Genomic DNA, 15,802 nt, shown 5'->3' on the forward strand with positions numbered 1-15,802 from the left:
TCAATCTGTTTTTATTGTTAAAAAATAAGGTTGATTAGTTGATTTATACCAATAGTCCATGTTATCTTGTGCGATTAGTTTTCCCTGCAATGACTAATCCATTTATCTGTTTCGACTGATGCGCCTACCGCAAATTGTGATAATTTGAACTGAGACGTTTCTACTGCACACTTCTCCGTCAACGCAATATTTGTGAGTATCATACCTTTTTACATACATTATTAAAAATATTGTTAAACATGTTGTTGCGAGCATTCAGCCCCATAGTATTTAAATTTGCAAGCTAACTTGCAAACATCATCATGCAGCCAAAATCTAGCTTGCTAGTTTAGCTAACTCAGATAGCCAGCTAGTAGTAAGATGGCCACATGTGAAGTCAACAAACAAGTGTCATTGCTATTACTGACTTCTAACGTTACTTGGCCTATTTAATGCATAAATCAAAGAATAGCATACTGTAATTTAGTTAGCTAGTAAAGCTCACTTTATAATACTACTTGCCACTCAACATGATTGTCTGTAGTGCATCCTCAAGGTTGCTTTATCATCTCAAGGTTGCTTTATCATTATAAGTAGGCTAGCTAACGTTAGCTAACTATGCCAAATTGCATGGCATGAGTTGAGCTCTGCAAAATTGTCTTGAAAGGGTTTGCATGAAAAGCCTAATAAAAAAATGCCACTCCGTTTGAAATAAGCTGTAAGACAAGAAGGTACAGAATTCAGTCAATATTTAGATCTGTAACTAGCAAACTTGACATTTCATCTTTGTCATGCTAGCAATAGGCCCTATGTCCTCATTTTCATTGTCAATAACATTCCGTTTCTCCACTCAGTCACTGTAAGCTTAACTACTGATTTATACAATGTAAACATTCCTTTTCACTGTCTATCTACGTGGTATACAAGGAATCCAGTCAAGTCCAGTTCATGACAGCTGTCAGGTAGTCTTTATTGGCTGCTGTTATCATTAGGGTTTAGTCCTTTGTCCTCTCTGAGAAGTGAAAGTCACATTGCAGTAGTTAAGACTGTCAAGTCGCAATGAAGTGCAGAACAGAGTACCTATCTGGGATTGAATGAGCTTAAGTTGAGGGGCATTTCTCGAGTGAGTGCAAACCTTAAGTGGGTGATTGATATATGAATCGATGTTTGAAAATGAAATGAGTTTAAAAATAATGACCGTACTTGAAGGTTTTGTTTAGTCTGGTTTCATATACTAATAACTATGCTCAATTGACTATACTTATGATTTATTGTTGTGTAGCCTACTGCTTTTAGCATTGTATGTTATGGCCCATCTTGCTTATACAAGGGGAAAGGGGATTAGCCATGTTAGCTGTTGTCTGAGGCATTAGGGTGTGTGTGTGTGTGTTGAAGTGTGTGAGTCACGCATAACTGTATAACCACATACTGTGACTAGTACAGTTTGATAGTCTACTTAAGATAAAAAGTAACAAACTGAGCAGCTCGCATGGTTTGTTTACTTATCCTGCATAAGTCATGTATCAGTTTAATTTTGAGGAAATGGAAAGTAGACGAGCAGGTTTGCTGTCATTCATTTGACAATGCCTAATGAAATTTGAGCTGCCATAACACTGTGGTTTGATGTGGCCTATAGCCACAGTTCTAGGATCAGTTTACCCTCCATTAATCATTGCAACACTGAGCTTAGATCAGCATCTAGGAGCAACTGAATTATACTGTTAGGACTAGAGGTCGACCGATTATGATTTTTCAACACCAATACCGATTATTGGAGGACCAATCGGACGATTAACAAAAACAAAACAAAAAATAATAATTTTATTTTATTTTTTAATATACACTGCTCAAAAAAAATAAAGGGAACACTTAAACAACACAATGTAACTCCAAGTCAATCACACTTCTGTGAAATCAAACTGTCCACTTAGGAAGCAACACTGATTGACAATAAAGTTCACATGCTGTTGTGCAAATGGAATAGACAACAGGTGGAAATTATAGGCAATTAGCAAAACACCCCCAATAAAGGAGTGGTTCTGCAGGTGGTGACCACAGACCACTTCTCAGTTCCTATGCTTCCTGGCTGATGTTTTGGTCACTTTTGAATGCTGGCGGTGCTTTCACTCTAGTGGTAGCATGAGACGGAGTCTACAACCCACACAAGTGGCTCAGGTAGTGCAGCTCATCCAGGATGGCACATCAATGCGAGCTGTGGCAAGAAGGTTTGCTGTGTCTGTCAGCGTAGTGTCCAGAGCATGGAGGCGCTACCAGGAGACAGGCCAGTACATCAGGAGACGTGGAGGAGGCCGTAGGAGGGCAACAACCCAGCAGCAGGACCGTTACCTCCGCCTTTGTGCAAGGAGGAGCAGGAGGAGCACTGCCAGAGCCCTGCAAAATGACCTCCAGCAGGCCACAAATGTGCATGTCTCTGCTCAAACGGTCAGAAACAGACTCCATGAGGGTGGTATGAGGGCCCGACGTCCACAGGTGGGGGTTGTGCTTACAGCCCAACACCGTGCAGGACATTTGGCATTTGCCAGAGAACACCAAGATTGGCAAATTCGCCACTGGCGCCCTGTGCTCTTCACAGATGAAAGCAGGTTCACACTGAGCACATGTGACAGTCTGGAGACGCCGTGGAGAATGTTCTGCTGCCTGAAACATCCTCCAGCATGACCGGTTTGGCGGTGGGTCAGCCATGGTGTGGGGTGGCATTTCTTTGGGGGGCCGCACAGCCCTCCATGTGCTCGCCAGAGGTAGCCTGACTGCCATTAGGTACCGAGATGAGATCCTCAGACCCCTTGTGAGACCATATGCTGGTGCAGTTGGCCCTGGGTTCCTCCTAATGCAAGACAATGCTAGACCTCATGTGGCTGGAGTGTGTCAGCAGTTCCTGCAAGAGGAAGGCATTGATGCTATGGACTGGCCCGCCCGTTCCCCAGACCTGAATCCAATTGAGCACATCTGGGACATCATGTCTCGCTCCATCCACCAACGCCACGTTGCACCACAGACTGTCCAGGAGTTGGCGGATGCTTTAGTCCAGGTCTGGGAGGAGATCCCTCAGGAGACCATCCGCCACCTCATCAGGAGCATGCCATGGCGTTGTAGGGAGGTCATACAGGCACGTGGAGGCCACACACACTACTGAGCCTCATTTTGACTTGTTTTAAGGACATTACATCAAAGTTGGATCAGCCTGTAGTGTGGTTTTCCACTTTAATTTTGAGTGTGACTCCAAATCCAGACCTCCATGGGTTGATAAATTGGATTTCCATTGATTTATTTTTGAGATTTTGTTGTCAGCACATTCAACTATGTAAAGAAAAAAGTATTTAATAAGATTATTTCATTCATTCAGATCTTGGATGTGTTATTTTCGTGTTCCCTTTATTTTTTTGAGCAGTATATATTTGTAATAATGACAATTACAACAATACTGAATGAACAATGAACACTTTTATTTTAACTTAATATAATACATAAATAAAATCAATTTTGTCTCAAATAAATAATGAAATATGTTCAATTTTGTTTTTATAATGCAAAAACAGTGTTGGAGAAGAAAGTAAAAGTGCAATATGTGCCATGTAAAAAAGCTAACGTTTAAGTTCCTTGCTCAGAACATGAGAACATATGAAAGCTGGTGGTTCCTTTTAACATGAGTCTTCAATATTCACAGTTAAGAAGTTTTAGGTTGTAGTTATAGGAATTATGACGCGTTGACTATTTCTCTCTATACCATTTGTATTTCATATACCTTTGCCTATTGGATGTTTTTATAGGCGCTTTAGTATTGCCAGGCTAATCTCAGGAGTTGATAGGCTTGAAGTCATAAACAGCGCTGCGCTTCAAGCATTGCTATGAGTCGCTGGCAAACGCAGTAAAGTGCTGTTTGAATGAATGCTTACAAGCCTGCTGCTGCCTACCATCGCTCAGTTAGACTGCTCTATCAAATATCAAATCATAGACTTAATTATAATAAACACACAGAAACACAAGCTTTTGGTCTTTTAATATGGTAAAATCAAGAAACTATCATTTTGAAAACACGTTTATTCTTTCAGTGAAATACGGAACCGTTCCGTATTTAATCTAACGGGTGGCATCCCTAAGTCTAAATATTCCTGTTACATTGTACAACCTTCAATGTTATGTCATAATTATGTAAGATTCTGGCAAATTAATTATGGTCTTTGTTAGGAAGAAATGGTCTTCACACAGTTCACGAGTCAGGAGGCCCAAACTGCTGCATATACTCTGACTCTGCTTGCACTGAACGCAAGAGAAGTGACACAATTTCCCTAGTTAATATTGCCTGCTAACATGCATTTATTTTAACTAAATATGCAGGTTAAAAAAATACACTTCTGTGTATTGGTTTTAAGAAAGGCATTGATGTTCAATGTTAGGTACATTTGTGCAACGATTGTGCTTTTTTTCTCGAATGCGCTTTTGTTAAATAATCTTATGTTTGGTGAAGCTGAAGAAGACTGTGATTTGATGGCAAATTTTAACAGGCACCGCTTTGATTATATGCAACGCAGGACAAGCTAGTTAACCTAGTAATATCATCAACCATGTGTAGTTAACTAGTGATTATGTGAAGATTAAATATTTTTTATAATATAAGTTTAATGCTAGCTAGCAACTTACCTTGGCTCCTTGCAGCCACAAGGTCCTTTTGATGCTGCACTCACGTAACAGGTGGTCAGCCTGTCACGCAGTCTCCACATGTATTGCAATTTAATCGGCGTTCAAAAAGGCCGATTACAGATTGTTATGAAAACTTGAGATCGGCCATAATTAATCGGCCGACCTCTAGTTAGGACACACCTTCAACTTCACAGTAATTGATATTGCCTCACCCAGACAACACTGACGAGAGTGAGAGTTTTACACACACAATGAAACAAGTTTTTCCTTTTTTTTTTGTCAACAATACACATTTAAACTACATGTCCCCAGACTGTCTCTGAAAAGAGAATAAAAACATCTTTAGCCTACTGTTGGAACCTCAGTCACTACTTCCTAACAGTCATTGGTATGTGCACCCCATGCCATCTTTCAAACACAAATAATTTGACGCTCACGGTAAAGGCTTCTGTTTGTTAGTTGTCTTTACGGAGAATGGCTGAGGGTGAGTTGTATCAGTCAGAGAGAGCGTGTGAGCTCTGGTAGGCTGTGTTTACATAGTCACAATGGCCAAATGTTTAGGCCCTAAGCTACAGCCCCAAGTGCCACGGGCTATCTCAGACTCTGCAGCCCTCTATCACCCCTACAGCCAGACTCCTCTCTCTGAGAATCCACACTGCTGCCTTTTACCTCAGCACAGACTCATCCAGCCCTGACACTAACAAGCCCAAATCAGGCAAGGAGCATTACATTATATCTCTCTAGATACACATACTGTAAACATCCCTTGACTTGTCTCCCAGTTATTATTACGGCCTAGATCAGTGACCCTTTGTTCTACATTGTAGAATAATAGTGAAAACATCAAAACTATGAACAGTCTTGAAGGCAAGGGTGGCCATTTTTATTTGTTTAACACCTTTTTTGGTTACAACATGATTCCATATGTGTTATTTCATAGTTTCGATGTCGTCACTATTATTCTACAATGTAGAAAATACTAAAAAGAACGAAAAATCCTTGAATAGGGTTTTGACTGGTACTGTAAATTAGGAGGATCTTCACAGGGTAGTGAAAGGTGATTAGCTTGATGCTTCTTTCCAACAAATATTGAGTCTTATTCTGGTGACATGATGATCAATGTTTTTGTTTGTCAAAATGGAAGCCGAGCAATCTCTCCCTTTTGTCCCTAATAATTTCATCATTTAAGTAGCCTAGTTGTTGGCTAGTTGTTGGCTAGAGCGCATGTGGAAAGACCAGAGGAAAGACCACACTATACAACACAATTTTTTTTACTTGTATTTTTTATTCAGTATATGGGAATTTAACAGCAAAAGTTATTTTTATCCGCACTACGTCATCACGCACAGCTTTTTATCCGCACTACGTCATCACGCACAGCTTTTTATCCGCACTACGTCATCACGCACAGCTTTTTATCCGCACTACGTCATCACGCACAGCTTTTTATCCGCACTACGTCATCACGCACAGCTTTTTATCCGCACTACGTCATCACGCACAGCTTTTCATCCGCCCTACGTCATCACGCACAGCTTTTTATCCGCACTACGTCATCACGCACAGCTTTTTATCCGCACTACGTCATCACGCACAGCTTTTTATCCGCACCACGTCATCACGCACAGCTTTTTATCCGCACTACGTCATCACGCACAGCTTTTTATCCGCACTACGTCATCACGCACAGCTTTTTATCCGCACTACGTCATCACGCACAGCTTTTTATCCGCACTACGTCATCACGCACAGCTTTTTATCCGCCCTACGTCATCACGCACAGCTTTTTATCCGCACTACGTCATCACGCACAGCTTTTTATTCGCACTACGTCATCACGCACAGCTTTTTATCCGCACTACGTCATCACGCACAGCTTTTTATCCGCACTACGTCATCACGCACAGCTTTTTATCCGCACTACGTCATCACGCACAGCTTTTTATCCGCACTACGTCATCACGCACAGCTTTTTATTCGCACTACGTCATCACGCACAGCTTTTTATTCGCACTACGTCATCACGCACAGCTTTTTATCCTCAAGTCAATTTGATGGAAACAGATTTCTCGTGAGAAAATGCACATTTAGTTTTTATGCAGATTTTCGAGTATTTGCATGAAAATCTGTCGCTTACTGGATGGAAACCTAGTTACTAACGGTAAAGTCCCATGAACTGACTAAACGAGAAATTCTAAGTGTGGCCAACCAGAGTGTGGCCCCCTCACTTCTCTAGGTCTGATTCCTCTCAGTTTCTTCTTTCCTAAGAACAATATATTTTGTAAATCGACTCTGATAATCATGTTTGTCTATGTCTTCTCCTGTCTTTGTCTGCAGTGTTGTCCTCTGTCTTCGAGGTGGAACTGTTTGAGATGGGGATTTGGTCTCTGGGTCTGGGGGCCTTAGGAGCAGCCATCACAGGGATCTTCCTGGCTAATACTGACCTGTGTCTGACCAAGGCTACCCAGGCCTCGTTGGAATACCTGGAGGACGCAGACCTCCACTCCACTGGAGACGGTACAAGGGCCCAGGTTCTCCTATTCTACCACCACATAGAAGCATTGCACAGGCCATGAATTTAGACCAACGACATGACAAACAATTTAACCAGTTTTCCAAACCTTAACCCTTGATGGTCAGTCAAAGTTGCTTTGTCTCAGGAAAGGTGACGTCACGGTGCAAGGCTAAAACCAGCTTCCTTCCTCGACATCGGCAGAGCTAGTCATTTACATTGATGAATTCATACAAATATATATATTTCAGTCCATATGTTCACAAACAATTTAAACTTGCATCCCAAGTGAAAGCCTCAATCTTTGTATTATCCTATATAGGTTATTGTAATGTGGGTAAGACGTGCTTTACTGTCCACAAGCTAAATCCTCGCCCATACATGGTAGGCTATAAAACTCCCGCTAAACGCAAAACTCTTTGAGAACCCCCAGTGAAAAGCAGTCTTTAAATGCAGACCATTATGATCTAGCCTATCCTATGCAATTTTCCCTCCGCAAGTAATAAGGGCTTAATGTAAAGAGGGAACATGATGTAAAACTGTTACGCTCTCCTTACTAAGTACATTTATCCATAGTTTAACCCAGTCTTTATACAGTACCTTAAGAAAGCATTCACACCCCATAACTTTTTCCACATTTTGTTGTTACAGCCTGAGTTTAAGATATTTCCTTGTCACTGGCCTACACACAATATCCCATAATATGAAAGTGGAATAATGTTTTTTTAAATGTTTACAAATGATTGAAAAATGAAAAGCTGAGATTTCTTGAGTCAATAAGTATTCAACTTTGTAGTTATTCCATAATATTAACAGAATTACAGAATTAAAATAGTCCAAAACATGCGTCGTTTTGCAGCAAGGCACTAAAGTAAACTACAAAACAAAGCAATACACTTCTTGTCCTGAATGAAAAGTGTTATATTTGGGGCAAATCCAAATCAACACATTACTGAGTACCACTCTCCATATTTTCAAGCATAGTGGTGGCTGCATCATGCTATGGATATGCTTGTAATCAGCTTTGGAAAGTTTTTCAGGACCTAAAATAAATGGAATGGAGCTAAGCACAGGAAAAATCCTAGAGGAAAACCTGATTCAGTCTGCTTTCCACTAGACACTGGGAGATGAATTCACTTTTCAGCAGGACAATAACCTAAAACACAAGGCCAAATCTACACTGGTGTTGCTTACCAAGAAGAGAGTGAATGTTCCTGAATGGCTGAGTTACAGTTTTGACAAATCTAGTTGAAAATCTATGGCAAGACCTGAAAATGTTTGTCTAGCAATGATCAACAACCAACTTGACAGAACTTGAGGAATTTAGAAAATAATAATGGGCAAATGTTGCACAATTCAGGGGTGGAAAAATGTACCCAGAAATACTCTGTAATCGCTGCCAAAGGTGACTCTAACATGTATTGACGCAGGGGGTTGAACTCTTATCTAATCCAGATATTAGTGTGGTATTTTTCAAATGTTTTTTTTTATGTTATAATTTTTCTTCCACTTTGACATTACAGAATATTTTGTGTAGATCGTTAACAAAAAATGACAAATCAATTTTAATCAATATTTTAACACAACAAATGTTGAAAAAGTCAGGGGGTGTGAATCATTTCTGATGGCACTGTACATGTAACACTGCAGGCTTGGAGTTCTTCTTGGTTATGTAGTCAGGGAAAACTCTGGGCCATACGTTAGGGCCCAGAGGTATTTAATGTACAGTTGAAATCGGAAGTTTACATACACTTTAGCCAAATATATTTAAACTCAGTTTTTCACAATTCCTGACATTTAATCCAAGTAACAATTCCCTGTTTTAGGTCAGTTAGGATCACCACTTTATTTTAAGAATGTGAAATGTCAGAATAATAGTGTAGAGTGATTTTATTTCAGCTTTTATTTCTTTCATCACATTCCCAGTGGGTCAGAAGTTTACATACACTCAATTATTATTTGGTAGCATTGCCTTTAAATTGTTTAACTTGGGTCAAACGTTTCGGGTAGCCTTCCACAAGCTTCCCACAATAAGTTGGGTGAATTTTGGCCCATTCCTCCTGACAGAGCTGGTGTAACTGAGTCAGGTTTGTAGGCCTCCTTGCTCGCACATGCTTTTTCAGTTCCGCCCACAAATGTTCATTGGGATTGAGGTCAGGGCTTTGTGATAGCCACTCCAATACCTTGACTTTGTTGTCCTTAAGCCATTTTGTCACAACTTTGGAAGTATGCTTGGAGTAATTGTCTATTTGGAAGACCCATTTGCGACCAAGCTTTAACTTCCTGACTGATGTCTTGAGATGTTGCTTCAAAATATCCACAGAATGTTCCTCCTCATGGTGCCATCTATTTTCTGAAGTGCACCAGTCCCTCCTGCAGCAAAGCACCCGCACAACATGATGCTGCCACCCCCGTGCTTCAAATTTGGGATGGTGTTCTTCAGCTTGCAAGCCTTCCCCTTTTTCCTCCAAACATAACGATGGTCATTATGGCCAAACAGTTCTATTTTTGTTTCATCAGACAAGAGGACATTTCTCCAAAAAGTACAATCTTTGTCCCCATGTGCAGTTGCAAACCGTAGTCTGGCTTTTACAAGGCGGTTTTGGAGCAGTGGCTTGTTCCTTGCTGAGCGGCCTTTCATGTTATGTCGATATAGGACTCGTTTTACTGTGGATATAGATACTTTTGTATCTGTTTCCTCCAGCATCTTCACAAGGTCCTTTGGTGTTGTTCTGGGATTGATTTGCACTTTTCGCACCAAAGTACGTTCATCTCTAGGAGACAGAACGAGTCTCCTTCCTGAGAGGTATGACGGCTACGTGGTCCCATGGTGTTTATACTTGCGTACTATTGTTTGTACAGATGACCGTGGTACCTTCAGACGTTTGGAAATTGTGGAGGTCAAACATTTTTTTTCTGAGGTCTTGGCTGATTTCTTTTGCTTTTCCCATGATGTCAAGCAAGGAAGCACCGAGTTTGAAGGTAGGCCTTGAAATACATCCACAGGTACACCTCCAATTGACTCAAATTATGTCATTTAGCTTATCAGAAGCTTCTAAAGCCATGACATCATTTTCTGGAATTTTCCAAGCTGTTTAAAGGCACAGTCAACTTAGTGTATGTAAACTTCTAACCCACTGGAATTGTGATACAGTGAAATAATTTGTCTGTTAACAATTGTTGGAAAAATGACTTGTGTCATGCACAAAGTAGATGTCCTAACCGACTTGCCAAAACTATAGTTTGTTAACAAGAAAATTGTGGAGTGGTTGGAAAACAAGTTTTAATGACTCCAACCTAAGTGTATGTAAACTTCCGACTGTATTTACTCTGTCTAATGTATGTACTGTGTGTGTGCTGTAGATGAGAAGACCATGAAGGCCAACACTCTGTGGGAGAAGACAGGAGCAGTAGTCATGGCTGTACGACGGCCCGGATGATTTTTGTGCAGAGAGGTGAAGTAGTGATGATACTGATACTTTACAGTGTAGACAGCTTTTTTAATTATTTCAGAAATGGTCTTAATTCAAATCTATATTCCACACCATATGTTATGTAGATTCCACTGTATGCATTAGGATAAATCTGCAGGCCTAAATTCCAAGTAAACAAGGCCCCATCCTATTATTTCGAATTGTTCTAATTGTGTGTGTAGGAGGCCTCTGAGCTGTCCTCTCTGAAAACCCAGCTTGAGGAGCTTGGTGTCCCTCTGGTTGCCGTGGTGAAGGAGAACATCGGCACAGAGATCCAGGACTTCCGACCGTACTTTGCTGGGGACATCTATGTAGACGTGAAGGTGAGACTGACCTGACGCTCTATGGGTGTATCTCAATAGTTTAACAAACGCTTCCTTTCCTTCATCTGCACTGGCCTGAAAGAACTGTGAACATGTTTGAATAGATCACTACATAGGCCTGCCATGAAGGAGAGGTACTGAACCATTTGTAGATCAGAGTATGTGAGCGGAGCAAGGAAGCGAGGTTCCTAAAGGCTGGAGCTTCAAGCCTTCTTGCCCGCTCCAATTTCGTTCCAGTAGCGCTCACTTCACGAGCTCAGGGCACGCCCGGCCCAGAATGCATTTGTAGTCTACTTGTGTGCTGCTATAGCCCCTTGGTTTAGCTACTGTCATGGCGTTTGCTAAATATTTTCATAAAGAAACTGATTTACAAAAATGAGGATCAAGTGCAGTGATTTAGTGTCCACAACTAAAGAATCATTGTGGAATATGAAAAGACACGTGTCCCGAAAGCATGATGGTGTACTTATTACTATGTGCACATGCTAAAAGAAAGGAACGAGTTGGGTAGATAACGAAGTGTGTCATTGTAGCATAGTATTTATAAACTAAAAATCAGATCTCAAACATTTTATTCAATGTTTGTTCTATAAAATTGGCTATAATTGATTTTGGCATATTCTCCCATTTCAAGGAGCTTTCTGTTTTGAATGGGTTATTTTGCCTAAAAACCTTTTTAGGCCTACCTATAGAAAAATGTAAAAACAAGTCTGCATCTCTGTCCAGCCTGGCAAGGGTGGCTAAAAGAGTGTCTAGCATCCCCAGTGGCTCGTCAAGTGTAGAGAGGATATTCTCTGCTGCCGGTCTGCTCTCCAGGCACCATCGCATGAGGCTGAAGCCACAGACGGGCCAAACTCATGTTTCTAAAAACGAATTCAAAGGCGCGAAGTCATTTTTTCAGTTAAATTTGTATTTAATTCCAAGTAAGTCACAGCCTATATGTGCAATTTAGACTATAATGATTGAATACAATAGTATATGTTTATATGCTGAGCGCTTTATGGCCCTACCAGACTTTTGTGTCAGAAGGTTATAGCCTTGAAATAATAATTGAAATAATATAGCTTAAATAATTTCTTTTCGTTCCATCTTAGGCTGCCTGTCTGGCTCCTCACCTATTTAGAGTGTTTATATGATGTTTAATATGACATGTAGCCTATTTGAAATGATGTTCGCTTCTTACATTCACCTTTTCATGTTTATTCAAATACTTTTCTTTCAGATCCATATGGTTTGGTTTCAATACTTCAAAACCAAATATTAGGTCCAGGTAGTCACAAAAATATATGGGTGTTGGTTAAATTGTGATTTTTAATGATTGGAGCGGCTTTAAAAAAATACATATTTGAGTGCGGAGCGGCAGTTGGAAAGGACAAGGAGCGGAATTTCCAACCGCTCAACTTCGCTCACATGCTCTGGTGTAGATATAATATGCCCATTGTCTGTGCCTGACTTCGTTTTGAGTTTTATTTTCTCCAAGGACTGATTGATTTGCTCGTGTCCGTTGCAGCATCACTTCTACGGCCCACTACAGAGGAAGATGGGGGGGCTGGCCTTCATCCGTCAGGGGGTGTGGCAGAACTTGATGCGGGCCTGGAAGGCCGGTTACCAGGGCAACATGCTGGGGGAGGGCTTTGTCCTGGGAGGCGTGTTTGTCATCGGAGCGGGGAATCAGGTACCACACCACACACAGGGCTGTGCATCTGGGCTCAGCCACAGCTGGGAATCATTGATTGGAGCTGTTAGACTCAAACTGCCAACACATACCGGGCACAACCACTTTATCTGTTATCAACTCCTTAGTAATCAGGACAATATGGATACAAACATGATTTAATGAAAACGAATGGACAGAGAGCAGCATTGTTGTGAGCTTGTTTGGTATTATGTATGTCCCTTTTTAAATTGTTGTCTTTTTTCCTCAGGGTATTCTTTTGGAGCACAGGGAGAAGGAGTTTGGCAACAAAGTGGAGAATGAAGATGTTTTAGAGGCTGTGAAGAGAATTGTGCCAGTGCAATAGATTGAGTTTTTGTTAGTAGCATTAGATCAACACTGATAGAGGCCTCAGACACAACTACTTTTTTATTTCCTGCATTTGACTTCTCAATTCCCTTCAAAACTGAACCTTATGCAAACAACAATACAAGTGTTCTTGAGTTTTGTATGATTACAAAACATTTGATCTAGAAAAGGGCATTTTCTGTATCTGTCATCCTCATGCACTAACCTTTGAGTTCTCAGATTGCTAGCTCCACCTATCATAGGACATATGAAAAGTGTCACTTCCTCAATAAAAATGTGAATGTTCTAGTATGCTCAGGTGAATAATCTTCACTGCTCATTAGCTCCTACGCCCTTAACTTCCTGCACTCATTAGCCCATTGGAAAATGAATGTGTAGCTTCTTTTTTCTCTAGATGTGAAAACTCCCAAATTGTAGAAACTAGATGTGTTCTATAGCCTAAAGGCCTTGGTCAGGTCATTATTGTAAAAGAGAATGTGTTTTCATGTCTTACCTGGTTAAATAAAGACATTCTCAGTCAGGGACCTTACAGCATGCACTAAACTGTGAGAAGACTTGTACATTACTTATCCTTTGGGAAAGAGAAGTAGATCTACAACGATGATGCTTTTTATTGATGTCTCCAATGGAGTCGAACTCAACTTGAGGAATGCATGGTTCTCTATGCCAGTGTTTTCCAACCCTGGTCCTCGAGAACCCCCAACAGTAATAATTTTTATTGTAACCCTGGACAAGCACACCTGATTCAACTTGTCAACTAATCATCAAGCCCTCAATGAGCTGAACGAGGTGTCTTTGTCCAGGGCTACAATGAGAATGTGTACACAAGGACCAGAGTTGGGAAGCACTGCTCTATGCATCTGGATTCTGTGTTTCATGTTTACCTGTGAATGAATGTGTTATCTGTTCAGGTACTCAAGCGTGACTTTTGTGTGGTCTGTGTTATTAATGAAGACCTGACTGTAAACTCGGCAACGAGGGGAGCAGGTTCGATATCCAAACACACACTGCCTCAATATACTCGCCAGGCTGGCCAATGTGCCTGTAACAGATCTGTATGTGTGAAAATGCAAAGCACAATAAACCCTAGACCTCGTCACACCATCCTCTTGTCTCTTTTCATCGGACCGACAGGATGACTTGGCTTATTGTATTGGGTAATGATGCCAGTGTTGCTGCCACCAGTATTTTCACAGGTTACTGGGTGAAAAAGTTATACATTCAGAACATCCATTTCATAAGGTGTTTCCATGTCACACCGTTCATCTACTTATGTAGCTCTCATTTTCTTTTTCAATCCCTCCTGTTTTTACTGGCTTTTGGACAAAGGCATTCTACGAAACGGTCAGTGTTTGTGTACTATAGGAGGTGCTGTAGATGACCTTGTAGGACCACTCCTTTGTTGGAAGACTGCGGTCTGTAAACATTGAGCAATGCGGAGCGTGTCTCACCCTAACGTCAGTGCCGTTAACACATTAAGCAGGGTGCAATGTTGTAGAACATTCAGAATTATTGATTTTTTCATTTCAATCACTTTATTCTAGAGCTCTGAGTAAATACATCTTACATAGTTCAGGTGTGACATAACACCACCAATAAAATAAAACATGGAGAGGGGGGAAAAACAATGAGGTAGTGACTTCCAATACTGACAACTACATTGGTATTGAACGACAGTGAGTTACCGTACATGGACACACATTGACATGAAACATCCATAACATTCATGGAGTGTAGCAACGTCATAGATTGTCTTCAGTGTTGTGCCTTCAATGTGCGGCTGAGACCATATTCTATGACATGCCGAAGCTAACCTAGAGATATATTTAACATGAAAGTTATTGCATGAGGATAACCTGGTAGATGCTAGTCAAATAAAGCTTAAGCAATGACAAACTTAAGAAGCTCTGCTTTTCCAACCCCGTCTTTTCCATGGCTAGGTTTGTAACTGTGTGTGATACACAGCACATCTTTGCCTTGACTAAATTAATAGTACAATCAATCGCAAGCCTTGCATGTTTCTATCAGCACGATCTAGCTCTAGGTTAATTTTTGTTCTAATCACATTTCCTTGCCCTCTCCACCAAAAGGACCAGAAAACAACTAAATGGCAGTGATTAAATAAATAAAGCTAGCAGCTGCTGGATAACTAACTTACTATAAACTCATAATAGTAAGCTGTGACTTTGTTTATATCATAGGCATTGTCAAGCACATTATACAAACTATACACATATTTTCAATACATTTAAAAGAAAGAGGTACCCTACACCCCCACCCTTACATTGGTTACTACATAGCACCCAATTGCAGGCCAATTTCACCCAAGATACAACAGAACCCCCCAAAGCCCCAAGATACGATGGGGTGTCTTTATATAGTAATAGGCAAGTGAATGAGTGAGTTTTACAATGGTGTCAACTTGCTCATGAAATACATTTTATATTCAATTATGGACATAAAAATTGAATTAATGTGACTTGTGGAATATCCGTTTACTCTGCATGTGTGCTTATGTACAGTACAGATGAACCAGTATCTACCAGGATTTCAATTCAATCAATTGAAATGGAACTGACTCCAACCCTGGTATTTACAGTTGAAAGCCATGGCATAAATGTAGCAATGTTTACTGTATGGCCATAATAACACTGTGCTGCGGTGCATCTGATTGTCTATGGATAATGATAAACATTTGCACTAAAAAGTATGAGGAATCTAGCCTGGTTCCGGATCTGTTTGTGTTATCTTGCCAAATTCTATGTTCACTGTCACACTAAACAAGACAGCACAAACAGAACTGGGACCAGGCTATGTGGAGTCATTCCTAAAA

At 40.7% G+C, this 15,802-nt stretch overlaps 1 pseudogene; it reads left to right on the top strand.

Moving 5' to 3' along the window:
* The first annotated feature begins 97 nt into the window (after nucleotides 1–97).
* LOC115153386 (peroxiredoxin-like 2A) lies at nucleotides 98–14,073 on the top strand (annotated as a pseudogene).
* The last annotated feature ends 1,729 nt before the right edge of the window (nucleotides 14,074–15,802 follow it).

This window comes from Salmo trutta, chromosome 18, assembly GCF_901001165.1.
Source record: "Salmo trutta chromosome 18, fSalTru1.1, whole genome shotgun sequence".
In the NCBI taxonomy this organism is placed as follows: Eukaryota; Metazoa; Chordata; class Actinopteri; order Salmoniformes; family Salmonidae; genus Salmo; species Salmo trutta.